We start from the raw sequence: 19445 nt of genomic DNA, 5'->3' as shown, positions 1-19445 counted from the left end.
CCCCCTTTTTTCCCCCCAGGACTGGACATTTCATTGCTGGGTTTTGACCTCTGGAAGTAGCTACACAGGCTTGCTCCTTCTTTCAGATATGTTGGACCAGTTAAGGGTTATTCTGTAGAAACCTCAACCAACAAGTCAAAAGATGAGTTTCCTGCTCTTAATAGATAATTTTTATTGGTTTTGCAATAAACGTATGAAATAGAAACAATAGCAATAAACTAGCTCAACAAGAAATCGAAAGGCACAGGCCCCCAAAGCCCTTCCCACCTCTTCTTAATGAGTATCTAATTTATAGACCAACTAGCAGGCCCACTTTTCTTTTTCCAAGCTTTTCACACTTTTCCATCTTGGAGGCTCTGGTATGCTGGGGGCTTCTGTGCTCCCCCCACCCCCATAGCTGCTGTAATGAAAGCTGGGACGTAGCCATGCTACACAGGAAGAGGTGGTGCTGCCATGGGTCTTGCTTGGGGATATGGATCTTGTTTCCTCTAGTTTTGAGGGTCTTCCCCCTTTGACTTCATATTTATCAACCGAGGCCAGAAAAGGAGAATAATCAGGTGAAAATTCATGCTAAGATGGCCCAAGGCCAGACTTTTTAAAAATTTATTTTGCCGGGCGTGGTGGCGCACGCTTGTAATCCCCGCGCTTGGGAGGCAGAGACAGGAGGATCGCGCAGGTTCGAAGCCAGCCGCAGGCGCTGGCTTAGGAGACCCTGTTTCCAAATAAAAATGTAAAAATGGGTCTGGGAGTGTAGCCCGGAGGTAGAAGGGCTTCCAGGAACCCCAGTACCACAAAAAAAAAATTATTTTTATTGGTGCATTGTAATCATACATCACATTGGAATACAAGACTTGAGAGGATATACAAGCACACATCATCCAATTAGCCCTCACCAGTCCCCATCCCATTCCCTCCCCCTCCCTCGATCCCATGCTTGTTTGGTGATTAACTTTGATACATATGTTTATGTACCTCCTGCTTTTTAAAGAGGCTCCATCCTCCCCTATTCCATACCCTCTGATTGGTCACCTTAATTGCTTCACTATAGGGCCCTTTCTATAGCTCGACCTCTTCCTGTTGCCCCTTTCCTCCTAGTTATTGCTGATTAGGGGAAGCATCTGGTTTTAATTTTCTGCGATATTTCTCTGTGCATGCCGCGTTGAAAATACCGATCCCACTCTTGACGGCCCCAGTTGTAGCCTGGCTACCCAGTAGACTGATCCAGACCTCACTGGCTCAAGCAGCGGCCTTGCCTCATGGGAGGCCCTGATTCTGGTCTTGCTGGCCCCGACACTGGCCTAACCCCTCAGCTGGCTCCGATCCCAGCCTCGGAGGTCCCAGAACCGGCCTTGCCTCGCGGCAGGCTCCAATCCTGGCCTTGTTGGCCCCAGTACCGGCCTAACCCCTCGGCAGGCTTCGATCCAGGCCTCGGAGGCCTCAATAGCGGCCTTGCCTCATGGAAGGCTCCAATGCCGGCCGCAAGGCCAGACTTTTTGGAGAATAGCATGACCAGGGGGTGGGCATGAAAAGCATCCAGAACCCCAGGCAGGGCTTTTCACCTTTGAAACCTCTATTTTTTGAGATGTGCAGAATATTTTTCATCTGAGATGGTCGCGGTGGCACATTCTTCTAATTCCAGTACTTGGGAGGCTGAGACAGGAAGATCCGGTTCCTGGTCAGCCTCGGCTATTTAGTGAGACCCTCTGCAATTCAGTTTGATCCTGTTTCAGAATAAAGCATAAAAAAAAAACAGTCTGGAGGTATAGCTTGGAGGGAGAATGCCCCTGGGTTCAATCCCCAGCACCACCAACAAAAAAAAAAAAAAAAAAAAGAAAGAATATTTTTCATTTATGGTGCTAGGTCTTTTCCTAGGACTTATATAAGCATGCTAAGCAACACCAAGGGAAGGAGGTGGTCTTTGTAGACATCAGTGAGACCTTCTTGCTGCTGTTCTCAGAGGAAACACAGGCCAGTGGGAGGACCTGGGTCCCTGCCAGCTGGGTTCACTTGATAGGTTACTGGCAGTGTCAGTTGAGTGATGGCTAGTGTCAGAAGGGCTAGATACTCCAGCTGAGCATTTCCCCTGAGGCCTGAAGCCCAGAGAACAGGTTATCTATGTTCTTGATCACGCCTCAAAGAAAGTGCAGGCCTCCTCAGGACTCATGCCTTGACAGGGAAAGAAAGAGAGACCAGATAGGGTTCTATGCCAAGCCCCTCAGGGGTTGACTGGCTCTGGGTCTGTATGGTTGAAAAGATCCTGGCAGCCCATGGCAGGAGGACACAAAGGGCTTTCTCTTGGGATGCACTGTGCTCATCCCCATGGCTAGTATAGCACGCACTCCAGCACGCCCCCCCCTCCCAGCTGGGATCCTATGCAGGCAGAGCTGTGGGTGAACCTTTGCTAGGAATTCCTGGCTGAGCCTCAGCTCCCTGCTGCTCTCCTCTCTCTCTCTCACCCCTTGCTCCCTCCTCTGTGGGCTTGGGGGAAAGACCGCTGACGTTGCAACCCACAGCCCCTGAAAGTCCCCATCTCTGGCATGCTGTTATGCTTCGAGGACACAGGACTGTGAACTCGAAATTGTCTCGCCTTTGTCACCTCCTGGCAGGTCTTTAGAGCTCGGGGAAACAGTGGAGCGGTACAAATCGCAGCGGCGTGGTAAAGCCCCCCTTACTCCTGATGGGCTGCCTGACTCATATCCGTTTCCCTGGCAAAAAATAAGTTTTTGTTATTGCTGGCTTGGCAGAAGCACGGAAGAGTGCGCGAGGATCTACTGCCCCATGCATCACTGGCCAAATTGCCTGAGAAATCCCAGCTCTAGAACTTTTCATCGTTGGCTGTGATGTACTGAGCAGAACAGCAGCTCCATTTCCCGGCGTGGGGCTCGGCGACGCTGGCACTTAGCAGACCTGCTCTGCTTGCAACTCCCAGCAATGTGGCCTCTCCTTTCCCTTCCCCTCCTCTTAGCCCTTACCGCTCCTTACCCTTTATCTTTCCCATCCCCCTGTCTGCTCATCAACCCCCTCCCTGCCTCTACCCAGCAGAGCCATAGCTGGAGAATCAGGAGGAGGCCCACAATGTCATTTCCTTGTCACTCTGCAGACGATTCCACACTAATGTTCTTTTAATGCTGTGATGCTGCACTAATTAATAAGCATCCTGCACAGAGGCCTTGCCTCTCCTCCCCTCTCCTCCTCTTCCCTCCCTGCCCCTCCCCATCAGCCCTGGAGAAGGCCTCATGACATCCTGGCATCTGGCAGCAGAGAAAGGATTTCACTCCTCTACCTGGGCTGCCTGATATTGCTATGAGAGATAACTGTATACGAACCAATAATCTAGCCTGACAATCCAATTTACTGACCAATAGCGCACAATCCACCATGTCATCGGCTGCGGGGAGGCCCATAAATTAGTTCCTAGTAATTTATTCTGATCAATAGAATGGGCAAAGTCACTTGTCTCTTTAATCAAAGGCCCTCTCAGAGATGTCAGTGCAGGCGGCTGTGTGGGAGGGAGCAGGGCTCTCTGAGCAAGAGGCGGTAGGTGCTCTGCACCACACCCCATGCTCTGACTTCCAGGACCCAGCAGAAGCCTCCCTCACATGGGAATGGTGTGGGAGTGACCCATGGTTCAGGCTGCCTATGCTTTCCTCTGGTCACCCCAAGCACAATACATTGACCTTCAAGTAAGCTAAGACCAAGGTGTCCTGGACGGTGGTTGACCAAAGGACGCTGTGCTGGACACCAAGGACATCTTATCTCTCTGACTGTGCAGAATCTTCCTTCCTCCCTGGGTCAAAGGCCAGCCAGCCCTTGCACTGGTGCTTCTGTACAGACAAGGTTCCCAGTGTTGGAGATTAAACATGGCACCCTGGAAGTGTGCTTCTTTGAGAGATGTAGAGTTGGCTACATCCAGGAGTAGCTCTGGGAAGTTATCTCTGGAGAGATTTGTATCTGTAGAGGAAATCTCTATCTGTAAAGTAAACAAGTAGGCCTCTTATCTGCCTTATCTGGCTCTAGGAAAGATCATGTTGACACCCCTGCTCAGAGATTGTTACAGGATATCACATTCTTCTGAGGCCACTGCCTGATTTTACTTGAATACGAGGACAACAGCTTTTGTTTTCTCTCTGTGCACTCCCGCCCTCCAGCAACCCCAAGCCCCAAACTCTTTCCATCTGACTCTTCTTTGAATCTCATTTTTGGAGCAGCTTCTGTGTGCTTGCATGCAATACATGTGTATGCCTTTTCTCTTGTTAATCTGTCTATTTTTAGTTTACTTTAGACACAGGTGAACTCTTAGAGGTAGGGAAAGAAAATTCTGTGAGGTATGAGGCAAGCTGTTTACCTCTGTTTCCTTTTCTGTAAAGTGGGACTAATAACAGTACCTATCTCAGAGTTAGTAGGAGCACTTAGTAAATCAATTATAGAATATATAGCTGGGTGGAGTAGTGAACTCCTGTAATCCCAGTATTTGAGAGGATTGTAGTTTCTTCAAGGCCAGCCTCAGCAATTTAGTGAGACTCTGTATCAAAATAAAAAGGACTGGGAATATAGCTCAGAGATAGAATGCCCCTAGGTTCAATCCCTAGTACCAAATACATACAAAATAAAATAAAATGGGACAAGGGTGTAGCTCAGAGGTAGAATGTTTCTGAATTCAGTCTGCAGTACCAGATAAAGAAAGTTATAGGAGATGTAATAAATTAATATGAAATTAAGTTGATCAATGAATGTCTAACATGAATGTCTAACATGCTTAGAATGCCTGTTACATAGTAAGGTTATATTGAGTGTTTGTTATTATAAACAAACAACGTGGAGACCAAGAAAAATGTTGGTGGGATTTACTGTGAAGGAGTGCCAGGTCCTTGAGATGTCTGCTTCCTGAAAACTGTTGCTGTTTTCCAACCACCTTCACTTCTTATCCTCCCTGTCCAAAACAAACAAATAAAGGAAGTGTCAGCGATGCTCTCTTTGAAATAGCCAAAGGCTTCTTCTGCAAGATTCCCCGCCCCTTCCCAGGGGCTCAGGCAGAGCCAGTGCATTGGCCTTGGGTCCTGATCTTGCTTTGGAGAGCCGAGGGGAAGGCTGACCTGTGACCTGTTGTGGCAGCAGGGACTGACCAAGGAGGAAAGGCTCTGACACACAGGGCAGAGAAAGATACAGGCAACCTTGGGTTGCCCTCCCAGCTCTGCCGCTCTCTGGCTAGCGGGCTCTGGGCTTAGCCAAGTCGCTTCAGGTCTTTGGTCCTGATTCTTTGTTTGAGACTAGCAGGGGTTGGGCAGAGCTGGGTGTGGTGGTGCACTCTTGTAAACCCAGCGTTTGGGAGGCTGAGACAGGAGGATCGTAGGTTCACAGCCGGCCTCAGCTACTTACTGAGGCCCTTTGCAATGCAGCGAGACCCTGTTGTGAAATAAAGAATAAGAAATTGAGTTGGGGGTGTAGCTTGGAGGTAGAATGCCCTAGAGTTCAATCCCCAGCACTACAAAAAAAGGGGGGACTGGGCAGAATGAGCTCCGCAGTCCCTGGCTCTGGCACCCTGAAATCCTGTCTGAGTGGGTGAAGGAGTCTGCTGGCTTTCCCCTGAGCCCCCTCAACTCTATCCCCCCATCCCAATAATCATTTGAAAGACTCTGAAACCGAGTACCAGCAGGACAGGGAGTATTACAGTCGTTAAATGGAATTGATGTTATCTGCAGAGCGGGTGGGGTGGGAAATGACTCATTTGGCTCTCATTTGTGACTAGGATTTTAGATGTGCAAGAGGCCAGGGGCCTCTGTCCCATCAAGGTCGAAGCCAGGACTTTTAATTCTAGGGAACCTCTGGGGGCCTTTTTGCTCATTCTCTGGGCCCTCAGGACAGCCTCGGGGCAGGGAAGCCCTTGCTAAAGGCATAGACTCTCTGAGGAAACTCAGCCAAAATCTCACTTGAAATTCTGGGCTCCAGTGACTGTCCTTTGGACCCCATCCTGGCCTCCCACCACTTATAATGAGCCCTGGTATGTCTGTCAGGGGTGAGCTAGAGGGCTGAGGTACGCTGGTCATCAGTGTGATAGGGCCAGGTTGGAGGCCTGAGGCTAGCCCGGGGTGGCTGCATGGCAGGTGGACACTATTTCTGGTGAGCAGGAATCTGGCACCCTCTGCTGACCCCACGGCCGGAGACAGCTGGTCAACCTGGCTAGGGCTGCCACCACAGGAAGGGGAAGGGTGGGGCCCTGGACCAAGCAGCAGCTTACCAGTCCAAAGAGCAGTTCTCTGAATAGATCATTTTTATTGGTTTTGCAATAAGCTTATGAGACAGGAACAATTGCAATAAACAAACTGAACAAGAAATCGAAAAGATGGGCCCCGAAAGCTGTTACTGAGCCCTTCTCACCTTCTCTTAACGAGTCTCTAATTTATAACAAATTCATCAGCCCAGCACCTCCAGGGTTCCCTGGCTACAGGCTGGAACCCATGGCCTCTGTCCTGTGCTTTGTCATCCCCAGGTGCCTGAGCCCTGGCTCCAGCGGCAGCAGGAGGCTCTCTGTGGCAGGAGGAGGAGCTGGTCCAGAAAGTCCTGGAACAGGCCAGGGACATCAGTCACAGCTACCTCTGCCCCCTCCCCACCCCAAAGCTCTTCAGGATGGAAGGTCTGTGTCCCTAAAACCTCTACTCCCACCTTCTCCAGCCCCAGGCTGCTGATAGAGACACAGAAGCCATGTTGCTTTTAGACTTTCAAACTAGTTTCCAAGTCCCCAAGTTGCATGTTCCTTAAGAGGGAGATCCCTGCTAGGGGCTGAGTCATGTTCCTTCCTTCAGGTAGAGGCTCCACTAGGGCAGAGCCATGTCTCCCTGACGCCCTCCCCAGAGGTTCAGGCCGAGAGGAGGGCTCAGTGCTCCCTGTGAGGCCAGCTAGCATGAGATCAGGGCTGGGGGACCTGCAGTAGGCTGCATCTCCTTCCCCAGCCTGTGGCCTCCTGCGTCAGGGGCGGTTTCCTTATGTCAGGATGAAGCCGCAGGAGAGCACTGCTTCATGCAACCACGGATGCGCATTTCCTTAACCTTCACTTTCCCACTTCCTTCTGTTGCCAAGTCACTCAGAAGCCTTCTCTCGAGGCAAAATTCGGTCCTTCCACCATCCCCATGGGTGATACATGCCAGTCCTCTTTACCTCTCCTGGCAGTGAGCACGGCGCAAAAGCAATCAGGGCTGGACGCACTGTCCTGGCCAGGATGGTCTGGGACATAGGTTGGATAGTGCTTCTCTGCAGGAGCCTGAGTGCCGCCCTGGGCTGCCTGCAATCCTCAGAGGTGGCCACAAGATGTCAGGGCGAGGCCGTGGAAATGGCTCCTGTCCTGGGGCTGAGCTCAAATGGAAGGAAATCAGAGAGCCTGGTAAGGGGGACTGGCACTTAGGGGCCAGCCTTAGGCTTCTCCCCCTGTCCCCTCCTCAGACTCATGACCATGCTTCACCTCTGCTCTGCCCCCAGCTCTTTACTCCCAGAAGAGTGGGTCCTGAGGCTTCCTGACATCCTGTTCTGAGGAGAATGGGAAGCTGCGGTCCCTGTTGTAGGTGCCCTTGGAATAGGTGGAGTGAGTGTGTGTGTGTGTGTGTGTGTGTAACTGAAAATTGAACCCAAGAGTATTCTACTCCTGACTCTTTTTTTTTTTTTAATTTGGAAACAGGGTCTTAACTAGGTTGCTGAGAGTCTTGTTAAGTTTCTGGGGCTCTGGGGCTGGTCTTGAAACTGCTAGCCTCCTACCTTGACCTCCCAAGCACTGGGACAGATGTGTGCCACCACACCTGGCTCCAAACTCTGGTGTTAGAGATGAGGAAATAGAGGCCCAAAGAGAGGAAGTGGCTTCAAGTCTGTGACCAGAATGTCCCTGGCACCCAGGACTCTTGCCTCCAGCCCACACGAGTGTTCCTGTTTGGGCAACTCCAGCACCGTGTCTGCTGTATTTTTTTTTTTTTTTTTGTGACATCGGGGATTAGACCCAGGGACATTCTACCTCTGAGCTACACCCCCAACCCTATTTTATTCTTTATTTTTGAAACAGGGTCTCACTAAGTTGCGGAGGGCCTCACTAAGTAGCCGAGGCTGGCCGCAAACCTGCGATCCTCCTGTCTCAACCTCCCAAGCACTGGGATTACAACTGTGCACCACCACGCCCGGCTCAGTACTTCTGTCTTAATGATTTATTTCCAATGGGCCTTAGAAAGTTCTTCAACTGGCCATCAGCCAGCAAGGTTCTGAACGGAATCAGAAGAAAGTGGGAAGAAGAGAGGGCATGGCCAGGAAAGGCAGGGCTGTGCACACGTGTGTGGGTGTGTGCACCTTGCTGTCGCACTGTGGTGGAAGAGGATGCCAGTATCTCAGTGGGTCGGTGTGCCTGTGGCAGGGCCCCTGATTCTGGTGCGCAGGCTTGAGTGAGTGTGTGTGTGTGTGTGTGTGTGTGTGTGCGCGCGCGTGTGTGTGTGCTTCCTCCTAGGTCCCTTGTGAGTGGCCTCACAGAGCCAACACTTCTTTGGAGAGATCTTGCCTCGCCTTGGCAGAGTGGGAGAAGGGGGGTACTGGTGCTGTGTGTGTGTGTCAGTGACTCTGGGGCGAGTGTCAGCCAGGGACCTTGTAAGTGATGGGGTGGGGTGGCAGTGAGTGTGAAAGAGAAGCAGCCCCCTCTCCCTGCCTCCTTGCCCCCCACCAGGCTGTCTCCCCATGGTCCCTGGGGTTTCTGTGTCCCTGCCCCAGCAGCAGTGAAATCCTTTTATCGGTTGAGGCACCAGCCCCCGTGTCGGGATTTCAAGGTTCCTGTCGGTTCCATCCATCTTCCGGGGCCTCCTGGTATTAGCATTGATCTACAGGGGAAATGGAGAGCACGACTGGGTTATTACGCACCGCCCGCCTTCCCTGTGCCGTGATTGAGTGCACACAGAGAATTTTTGAAACATGGCCACCCTAACTTATTCTGTCTTCCTGCCAATAGCATGGCATAGGTCCAAATTACGGGTCGATACCAGCTGATCTTTTTATGTTAAACTGTGATGAAGTTGCTTCTGTGTGGAGATGGGATTAGGCCCTGGGCCCTAGTTTAAGGAAGAACTTTTGGGATGAGAAGAGGGGGGTCTAGGGGTGGGTGGGGAGTGGTCAGTGGGGCAGAGCTGGGCGGGGAGGCTAAGGGCAGGCGGTATGGGCAGCCTTGGCTCCTGGCAGGGAGTGCAAACATGCTTTTGGGGATTGTCAGTGCTAGCTGCAGGGCTCCTGGGCAACCTATACCTGCCTGGTCTCTCCCCTTGTGACCCTCCCCACACTAGGGACCCTCAGGGGCCCCCCATCAGACCTTTCCATGGGTCAGCCCGTCTGCCCCGTGAGGCCCCCACCCTGCTCCCTCCAAGGATAGAATTCCACTTCCCTCCAGCCCCTTCCACCCTTCTCTCCACCCCTCCTCTACACACCTGCACCATCAAACGGGTTGTCTTTAACCTCCAAACAGGGAACTTTAATTAAAGAGACAGTGACCCCTTTTATGAGTGTGGTCGAGTTGGATTTCAGGGCCCTTGTCACTAGCGGCTCACATAACGCTAACAAAAGCTTGCAGGCCCCAGGAGGAGCCGGTCTCCCTGGTAGACACCGTGGCGGGGCACAGGGTGGGAATGGGGGCCATGGGAAGGGGGAGGCATCCTCAGGTCAGGAGGCCCAGTGACTGTGTGAGTGAGGTTGGAGGCTGGGGGAGGGGCGGGCCAGGAGGCTGGGGAGGAGGGACTGACTCTGCGCAGTACCTCTGGGACATGACCCCACCCATAGGACAGCTGCATGGCCCCAGCAGGATGGTGGCCACTCCTGGGGCCTGGTGTGAGTGTTTGGGGGTCCCATTCCCCTTGCCTGTTGGCTCGCATTATGAAACTAGCAGTAGTGTCCAAGCGGAAAAGACCAAATAGAACTCATTCCAAGAACAGCCGATGTTTGTTACTTACATATTTAAAGGAAAAATGATTTTACGATAAAACATGATTGCTAATAACTAGAATAACACCACTCAACATATGGCATGAAACACAAACTCTGTCCTGTTTCTGGAGGTGCAAACGTTACACGATTCACACACTGTTTGGAAGGGAGCTGCCAAATTCAGGCTTTCTTGTGCCTCCTGCTCTCCACCCCCCACCCCCACTGCCCTTAAAGACTTCACGTGCAGGCCACTATGGGGCTAGTGTTATGAGTTGGAAGCACCCTTATCTTATGTTTAATCACCTCTTAACTGTTGATTTTTAACCAAGGGCTTCTCTAGGCCCTGTGAGGGATGTTTGCTTGCCCTTTGATCTGGTTCTTTGATATCCTTTGTGAATTCTCTAAGCTGGAGAGGGCTGCCCCATCTGCCACACTTATTCATTCAACAAACATCAGAGGCTGTTAAAACGAACCTATGCTTAAATGATTATTTCCGTAAAGGTGGCCTTTCCTAAGGCGGGGTATACTCCCACAAACCAGAGACTGATATGTTATCAGTTATCTGCACGGGTGGTGCTATCTAAATGGTGGTGCTATCTAAATGGTAATCCAGGATTTTTCTCTCTGGAACCTAAGTTTGAGCCCAAACTAAATCCATGGAGATGAAACTCAAGCCAAAATTGAATGAAGAGAATTCTTAGTAGCTCCCCGCTCCCCCAGCTTCTGCTACCACCTATGGGTCCTCTTGGGAACACATATGCTTGCAACGCAGGGACGCTTGGTTGTTATGTGAGGACATCTATGAAGGGTCAAGCACCCTACATGCAAGGGGAGTGTGTGCAGACCAGTACCACCAACATCACCACATCCTGGGGTGACACATTCCCACCGTGGGGCTTCTCCCGAGCACCCCGGACATCACCTACCCAAGTGAATGGCCTGTCTAAGAGCTGCCCCAGAGTGCGCACACCCACAGAGAGAGGTCACAGCCCCTTCCCTGCTCTCTGGGGGAGGGGTCTGGAGGCCAGAGGGGTTGGGGAGTAATTGGTTTTGGCATTTCCTACCTCCGCTGCCCGGGAAGCTTTCTCTGTTTCATCTTCAGCCTGATCAATCCCTAGTCATGTGCCTTTCCACATGGACGCCCCCGACCCCCCAGCTCACCACGCTCTCGGAAACTTCGTTAGTGCCATTAATCTGCTGACCCAGGCAAATCACCAACTCTTCCTGCAACTCAGCCTCTCATCCTTCCCCGACCCCCCCCCCACCCATTCCCCGGGCTGGCTCAGGCTCCCCTTCCTCCATTTACCCGTCTCTTTACTGCTTCCCTCCAGATCCTCCTTCCTCCTCATTCACGTCTGCCCACTCACTGCTTTCCGAATCTTTCCCCACGTGTGTCACCAGCACTCTGTGCATTAGGAGGCTGGTCCCTGGCTGAGCAGAGTCCAGGGCCTGCTTCTTAGTAGCTGAGGGTGTGTGAGGTCAGACTCTGGCTGTAGGAACTATGCAAGGAAGAAACTAGCACTCACTGCGTGCTCACTGTGCGCTCTGTGCTCTGCCAGACGCGTACCCAGTGGGGCCTTTTGATCCCCAGAACCCGAGAGGCAGGCCTTCCTCCTCCCATTTCAAAGATGAGGGAAATTGAGACTGGAGAGATTACTCAGCGAGTAGCAGAGCTCAGCCCAGGCCTCAGATCTGCCTGACTCGAGCCATTCTTTCTGCTCTATGGAAAGGGAGAAGAGCCCATCCTTGAGCCAGCTCCTAGGTACTCCACCTAGAAACCCTTATGGAAGGGACCCTGATAGGAAATTGGTTCTTCTTCTTCCTCTGCTAGAGCTAGGTCCTCAGGCTGGCGCATGTGTGTGTCCCCACGTCCTCTTCCTTTCAGCCTAGAAAGGACTCACGGTGCCCAGTCCCCTGCGGGGGGCCCCAGGCTGCGCCCTGGTGCCAGGCTGCACGGTTTCCCCTGGCTCCAGGCTTCACAGGAGACCCTGCTTCTTCCTGGCCTCCACGGCTGGTGCGCTGGGCCCATTGTCCAGGCGGGAACAAAGACTGCAGATTTAAGCTGAGTGACCAGGCGGCTCTGCCAAGCAGAAAAGACCGCCCCCCTGGAAGCTGGGCCCAGCCGGGGGTTAGGAGGGGACCTTAGAGAAAGGGGACAGGGAACCTTTGAAAGTAACTAATTAAAGGGCCTTTGCCTGCCCCCTCCTCCTGGGCGCCTAATCTCTCTGGGGCAGCAGCCAGACAATGTGCCCCTCCACCCTGCCCCCCTCACCCGAGTTTTAAAACAAGAGACAACTTGAAGTTAATGAGCGCCACCTGACGGGGGTCCCCTAATGAGAGGGGGCTCTGGGCGGCTCACACATTCTCTGGTTCCATGAATAGCTCTCCCTACCCCCTGAGTTTTATTCATCTAGGGCCAGGGGCAGGGGGCAGAAAGGAAAGGGCCCTGCTTAGCCCGGAGCACGTGGACAGTGGTCAGTGTGGGGAGGGGGCCCCACATCCCCTCCCCCAGGGCGTGCCCAGCTCTGAGGCTAAGCCTCACCAGGCTTTGGCTGGAGTGGGCTGGAGGCTCAGGGCCAGCCTTGTCCCTGGGCCCTCAGCCCAGGTGGCACTGGTGGCTGGCTTTCTCCAATAGGGCACCGAGGCAGAGGACAGACGCGCTGGGGAAGCGGCGCTCAGGACTCACTTGGAAATAGCCTGGAAGCCTTTCCTGACTATTTTCTGCCTTGCACATGTGATTTCCCAGTCTTGGTCTCATCTCTGATGCCTCCATGTCTGATCCCTGCCTGGCATCCATCCCTGAAGCTCCTAGCTTCTCCAGCTCTGATTCCCCATGTCTGGTCCTCCCTGTCACCCGCTCTCTGAGAGTCAGTTCTTCTGTTCCTAGCCTGGGTAGGCAGCTCGTGAGCCTCAGAGGATAGGTCTCACCTCCTAGAGTAGCGTGTGAGTCCTACCCTGGTGAGTGTGTAACATGGCATGGGTGTGTAACAGCCCGGGGAGTGGACAGTGGTCAGTTTAGGAGCACTTTGCTGGAGCTAACTCTCTGCCCTCACATCAACAAACACCCCTGCCCCATGTAACTATCCCCAAACCTGCCACCCATCCCAACCCCGCCTGGCCTGTACTCACACCCGCCATGGGACTCAGTGACTGTGAGACCCTGACCTCAGACCGGGACTCTGGGCAACGGGCCCTGGTTAGCCTGGTCTTTGCTCTCAGAGAAAGTGCTGGCCGATGGAGGCTCCTTGAAGTGATGTCACAGAATTCTCCCCACTGCCCAAAAAAGACTGGAGCTATGGGGGAGCATTTGAAGGGCCCAGGATGGGCTGAGGTGGAGGGAGGGGAGAGACCAGTGAGCATGGGGTCTCCAGCCAGCAGCAAGCCATGGACAGAGGTGACTAATTTCCCAACTACTCATGGTGAAAATATCACATTTCATGCTTTGTTGCCGATTCATAGAAAAATCCTATTAAAACCGGGTGGATTATTTATTCAGCTTAAACAAATGATGATCAAAGATTTTACATGTTTCGAAAAGAACCTGGAGTTCTGCAGCCTTGCTGGGGCTGGCCCAGAGTGTGGTGAACAAGTGTACCAAGTAGGTGTCTTGGTAGGAGTGGGTTGGGGTTCAGGGTAGGGGGGCAGGCTTGGATGGCCCCCTTGGGGCGGTTACAGCTGTTCTTTCCAGCAGGGGGCGCCCTCTCCCCAATGTTGATGCCCCTCCCTCCACCTGATCAAAGCCCCTCAGCTGGGCAATGATTCCATGTCCTTTTTTGTCTGGTCATCCTTACTCACAGTTCCTGATCCAAACTCCCCTGAAAGTGTAGTTGTGCTGAGTTGGCATCTGAGGGGCTGTGACTGAGTTGGGCTGGGGCTTTGTCACTGGACCTGCGTGGTGTACACTCCTGTGGCAGTGCACACAGGCAAGTCTCCATTGGATTGGTTCCCTGTCATTTACCCTCTTCTCAGTCCCATGCTGAAGACCATTCCATCCTACACCAGGCCTGGCCTGTTCTTCTCTCGCGCCCACATTAACAAATGCACACACCTATATGCCTACACACCATTTACAAAATGTAGAGGGTTTGTTTGTTTTGTTTTTGGTACTAGGGTAGTCTTTTTTTTTTTTTAGGTCTGGAACACAGGGGCATTCGACCTCTGAGCTTTACCCCCTGCCCTATTTTTTTTTATTCTTTATTTTGAAACATGGTCTCACTGAATTGCAAAGGGCCTTACTAAGTAGCTGAGGCTGTCCGAGAACTGTTATCCTCCAGTCTCAGCCTCCTGAATGCTGGGATTACAAGCGTGTGCCACCATACCCGGCTATATCCCTAGTCTTAAAATTTTTTTTAAAATTTTTTATTGGTGCATTTGAAACAAGGTCTTGCTAAATTCCTGGGGGTCTTGCTAAATTCCTGGGGGTCTTGCTAAGTAGCCGAGACTGGTCTTGAGACTGCATTTCTCCTGTTTTAGCCTCCCAAGTATTGGGATTACAGGCATGTGCCACTGTTCCTGCCTGAGGAATAGTTTTTGAGGGGTGGTTGTTGTGGCTTAGTTGGTGGGGGGCAGTGGTAGGTAGGTAGGAGAGGTGCAGGCTCTGTTTTCTGATAGACTTTGGGGGATCCCGGCCTAGGAGGCATGGTTCCCATACTCAACTCTAAAGATCCACAGGAACCTCCGGAATCTGTCCAATACCCTTGGCCCCTCACCCTGAAGTTGTGAAGTGGTTGAGGCCCCGAGCTGGAGGTGAACCGAGGGCCGCATCATTGTGAGAATGTAGAGCTCATCTCCAGGAGTTGGGTGAGCAGGTTGGAGGGAGGGCTGGATGGTGCCTGGGGCAGGGACAGAACAGCCCTGCATCTGGTGCTCCGTGCTCCCTGTCCCTGCCCACCAGGTGGTCCTGCCTCAGCAGTTTTATTACCTATGGGAAGATAACGCCCTGCGGGGAGGCAGCCTGTTCTGAAGGGGAATGTACCCTCCCTACTCTAGCCTACGGGCCAGGCTTGGCCCCAGCTCTATTTCTGGTCGGGCGAATCCTGAAGGGGCTTACCTAGGGTCCCCTGGAGAGGCCATAGGTAGTCCAGGAGGTTTCTTCTTAGGAGGCCTTGGAGGGGAAAAAAAAAAAGCAGAGACAAGGGAGAGGGGGCTTCCTTTAAAAAGGGAAAGGTTTGGTTGGACAAGGTTGGAAACAATGGGGGATGGAGACACCTGCCTCCCTGGACACCCCCAATGGGGGCAGGGGACAGAGCAGGGAGGGTGCCTAGCTTGGCGTGAGTGCCCAGTGCTGCCCATGGGTCTGGGTGATGGGAGATTTCTTTGTCGCTTGATTTGCTTATGTATTTATTGCTTCTTCTTTGAAGCTGGTTCCCACAGTGATGGGAATGCCTGGGGCCTCAGCAGCTAGAAAGGGGCAAGACCTGGCTTAGGAATGGCCAATCACCGCATCAGGGAGACACTGCCTAGTTGCTTTCTTCCCCTAGTTTTCCTTCCTTCCTTCCTTCCTTCCTTCCTTCCTTCCTTCCTTCCTCTCCTCCTTTCCCCTCCCTTTTTCTCCTTTTTCTTTATTTTCATCTTTCTTCTTCTTTTTTAGAAAGAAAACAGGCCACATTTGGAGCCTGGAATAGGGGCAAGTAGAACAATCGCTGTGACTCCAGCATGCACCACCGGCCCAGGTCCTCCAGCAGCCTGGCCCCGAGGAGCCGCCACCATCACCGACACCTTCACCACAGCCTGCGCTTTATTAGAATTTATATGTTGCCCCTATTGAGGGGGAAAATAATTAACACCCCTACAAATATATCGTAAACAAAATATTTATTAGAAATAAATAACTCATTTATTTTACATATTTCATTTCAACAATAACATTACCCAATTTATCATTTAACATTTTTGCAAGACAACTTAACGACTACTTATTAGCATTTCCATTTTTCACCCGCGCACCATAAAGCACGGGCGCTCCCCAAATGGCCTGGTACAGGCCGAGCCAGGAGCTTGGAAGACCCTGGGGAGGGCTAAGGACTCCCCTGGACTCCCCTGCTTTTACACATTCAACGCATCCAGGACTGACATCCCACAACAAACACATGTAGTCACCTTCAAGCACAGACCCCTTCTTCTACATAAACCGAGAGAGTTGTTCCCCACAGAGCAGCACCCCCAGAAGGAACACACACAGGCATGCAAAGTGATTCCCTGATTCCAGATACTCATGTTCACAGGACCCAAAGAACACACACACACACACGCACACACACACACACACACTCACACACAGAGATGTACAAGCACATGTGCACATACATGTACAGACTCCCCATACTGCAACACACACAGCCACAGCTGTGGGCCACGCACTGTGCCTGCCTCAGATCTCAGTGGGGGGAGAATGGAGAGGAATAGTCATGTCCCTCCAGGGTGGGTGGGGCAGGCTGTAAAGGGCCATGAGTGGGACCTGGGACTCTGAAATCACCACCTGTGGCCCTAGGTCCTCCCTCTACGCCCCTCTGCTCAGCAAGGACCTCCTGGCAACAAATACCCACTTAACTCAAACTTCTGCCTCCGAGGGGTCATCCTGGAGAGCCTGGCCTGGATCTCTCCATCCCCAAACCCAGAAGTGGGTGAGGACTAGAGCTCAGCTGCCAGCTGCGGCTGCAAACGCAGGCCTCTAGCTCTGAGCTGTACAGGAAGGGTTTGCATCTGGGAGGAATGAGGTCAAACTGCGTGACACTCTTCCGTGTATCTGAGAATCTTGCCTACCCAAGGTCAAGCCCCGCCTAGCCCCCACTGCCTCTTCTCCTCCAGCAAACACCGCACCTTCAGGAGGACTGAGGGGAGCAGGCACGCACGGCTGGGTGGCAGTCTGAGCTGGGACACATTTCCCCATCCTCCCTTGCCCAGCACTGACTGGAGGGGGTCCCTGAGTGCTTATGGGATCAACTGTAGCCCCTACCCCAACCCCTTCTCAGTCCTTAGACACGACACATTCTTGTGTATCTGTGTGGACTTGGGTTGAGGGAACAGATGGGTACGTACCCCTCGAAGACACGCATGGGTGCACATATCTGTGCGCACGTGTGTGGCACTTGGATTTCTGCCCAGGTTGACTCCTTGCCCCCTCCCCAACCCCCTGCCACATCTGGGAGATAAGGGTCCCTTTGGATGTGGAGGGCCGAGGCGGAGATGTTCCTAGTGCTTATGGGTGCTTAGCTTCTCTGCCTTCTCCCTGGGAGGTGGAGGTGGCAGGCTGGTGGCTGGGGATGGGGGGGCTGGGGCCCAGGAGACAGGGCAGGGGGCCCTTCAGAGTCAGCTAAGCCAGGGGCTGGGGGCAGGGCCCAGGGGGAGCACAACAATGGTTGGAGGTTGGAGGGTCTGAAACTGGAGACTTTAATAAAAGCCACTGACAGCAAATAAAGCTGCCAGGGGAGTCCCATTACCCACAACAAGGACCCTTTGTGAGCCAGCAGGGCTGAGCTGACCCTTCTCCACCAGCCTGGCTCCATCCCACCCAGCCGGGCGGTCTCATAACCACTTGCTGGTCTCATAACCTCTTCCCCAGCTCAGCCCAATCCAGCTCAGGGCTCCTCCAAGGCTGAGGGGACCCAGCTGGATGCTCCCACAGAATGGAAATTCTTCTCTGTGATCACCCCTAATCACGCTGGTTTCTGATGCTACCAACCTTTGGCTGCGTTGGACTGTTAACAAGTGTCCAGTAAGTCCACTCGGGGGTACCTTCTGTTAAAAAAAAGAGGAGAAACTGAGACATAGTGTGAACTCCACTCACCCAGTCCTGTGCTGGGACAGGGGATGGCCATCCTCAGCTGGTTTGATCTCTATACAGACCCTGATATGGTTGGTAACCCTGAGACTGCCTTGCTCTGGGTCCCAAGGCCAACCCACCACCGTGGTGGAGCTCAAGGGCTGTTTTGCTGGGGTTGAAGACCTAGGGTGAGCCCTGGAGACACTGCTTTCCAGTTGTTTGACCTCGAGTAGACTTTCTCTCTTTCTGAGCCTCAGTTTCTTCACCTTTAAAGTGAAATAAACAATACAGAATTATGATTTACTAACTTTAAAATAGATCTTGTTTAAAAAATAAAGTGGAACTGATCTAAAAGTGTTCCTCTGAGAATTAATGACCTAACTGGCATACCATATACAAATTTTAAAACACCCACAAGTGGCCGGGCGTGGTGGCGCACACTTGTAATCCCAGCATCCGGGAGGCTGAGACCAAAGGATCACGGTTCACAGACAGTCTCAGCTACTTAGTGAGGCCCTCTGCAACTTAGTGAGACCCTGTTTCAAAATAAAGAATAAAAATAGGGCAGGGATGTAGCTCGGAGGTTGAATGCCCCTGGGTTCTGTCCCCAGACTGGCAAAAAAAAAAAAAAAAAAAAAAAAAAAAGGAAAAAAAGGGGGGAAAAAGGAAAAAAAAAAAACACCCACAAATGAAGGCCGTTGTAACCACTTAGTCCCAATTTGAAAGCAAATCATGACTTGAACAACCATCTCTATATAGATTCTGAGCCCTGCTCTGATTTCTATCTCAACAATATTGCTAAGTCCACAGAAGCTCAATAAATAGGTAACTAATGAAAAATTAAAGGGAGCCAAGTGTGGTGTTGCACACTTGTAATCCCAGTACTTGGGAGGCTGAGACTGGAGGATCGCAGATTTGTGGCCAGCCTCAGCTACTTAGTGAGCCTTTCCAAAACTTGGCAAGGCCGTTTCAAAATAAAGAATAAAAAATAGGGCTGAGGGTGTTGCTCAGAAGTAGAATGCCCCTGGATTCCAGAGAGAGAGAGAGAGAGAGAGAGAGAGAGAGAGAGAGAGAGAGAAGAGAGAGAAAGAGAGAGAGAGAAAAGAAGAAGAAGAAGAAGAAGAAGAAGAAGAAGAAGAAGAAGAAGAAGAAGAAGAGGAGGAAGAAGAAGGAAAGAAAGAAAGAAAAATAATTCAAGAGAAGGACGAAATACATTCAACTGGATCTCAGCTAAGAGATAAGAAGCCCACTGGCTGGTGGAGGTTTGGGGGAGATATGTGGGGAGAGAGAAGGGAGAAGGTTGGGGGTCAGAATACTGTCCTGGAGTCTGGGAGCCTTTGAAGGAGGTGGGGGAGATGGGTAGTGGGACTTGGGGAGCTCAGATGGAGAGTTGGGAGCGTGCAGAGGGAAACTTCTTTAAGGTAGGTTGGAGACAAGAAGTAGAAAAGGTCAGCCCATGTGGGTTGGTGTTGTGGCTTTAAAGGCAAGATGGGGCCTGAGATGGGGGTATCACACAGGGTTGGAAGATGGGGTCCGGCTCTCACAAGTCCCTCCCAGTCCGGCAGGAGGGGATTCTGATGCAGGGCGGGGAGGGAGATTAGGAGGCCTCTCAATTGCCTTAATGGGCTCTAAGAGGCGGGATCCTATTACAGCTCGGGTGCCCCGGGGTGCCTTGCTGGGAAGACAAGCTAATCTGCCATGCAAATTAAATCCTGCCTCAAGACGCAAGGCCTGCTTAATGTGATCCATTACACAG

Source organism: Muscardinus avellanarius (assembly GCF_963383645.1).
Source record: "Muscardinus avellanarius genome assembly, chromosome: 4".
Taxonomy (NCBI): Eukaryota; Metazoa; Chordata; class Mammalia; order Rodentia; family Gliridae; genus Muscardinus; species Muscardinus avellanarius.
Note: the sequence above shows the minus strand (reverse complement) of the source record.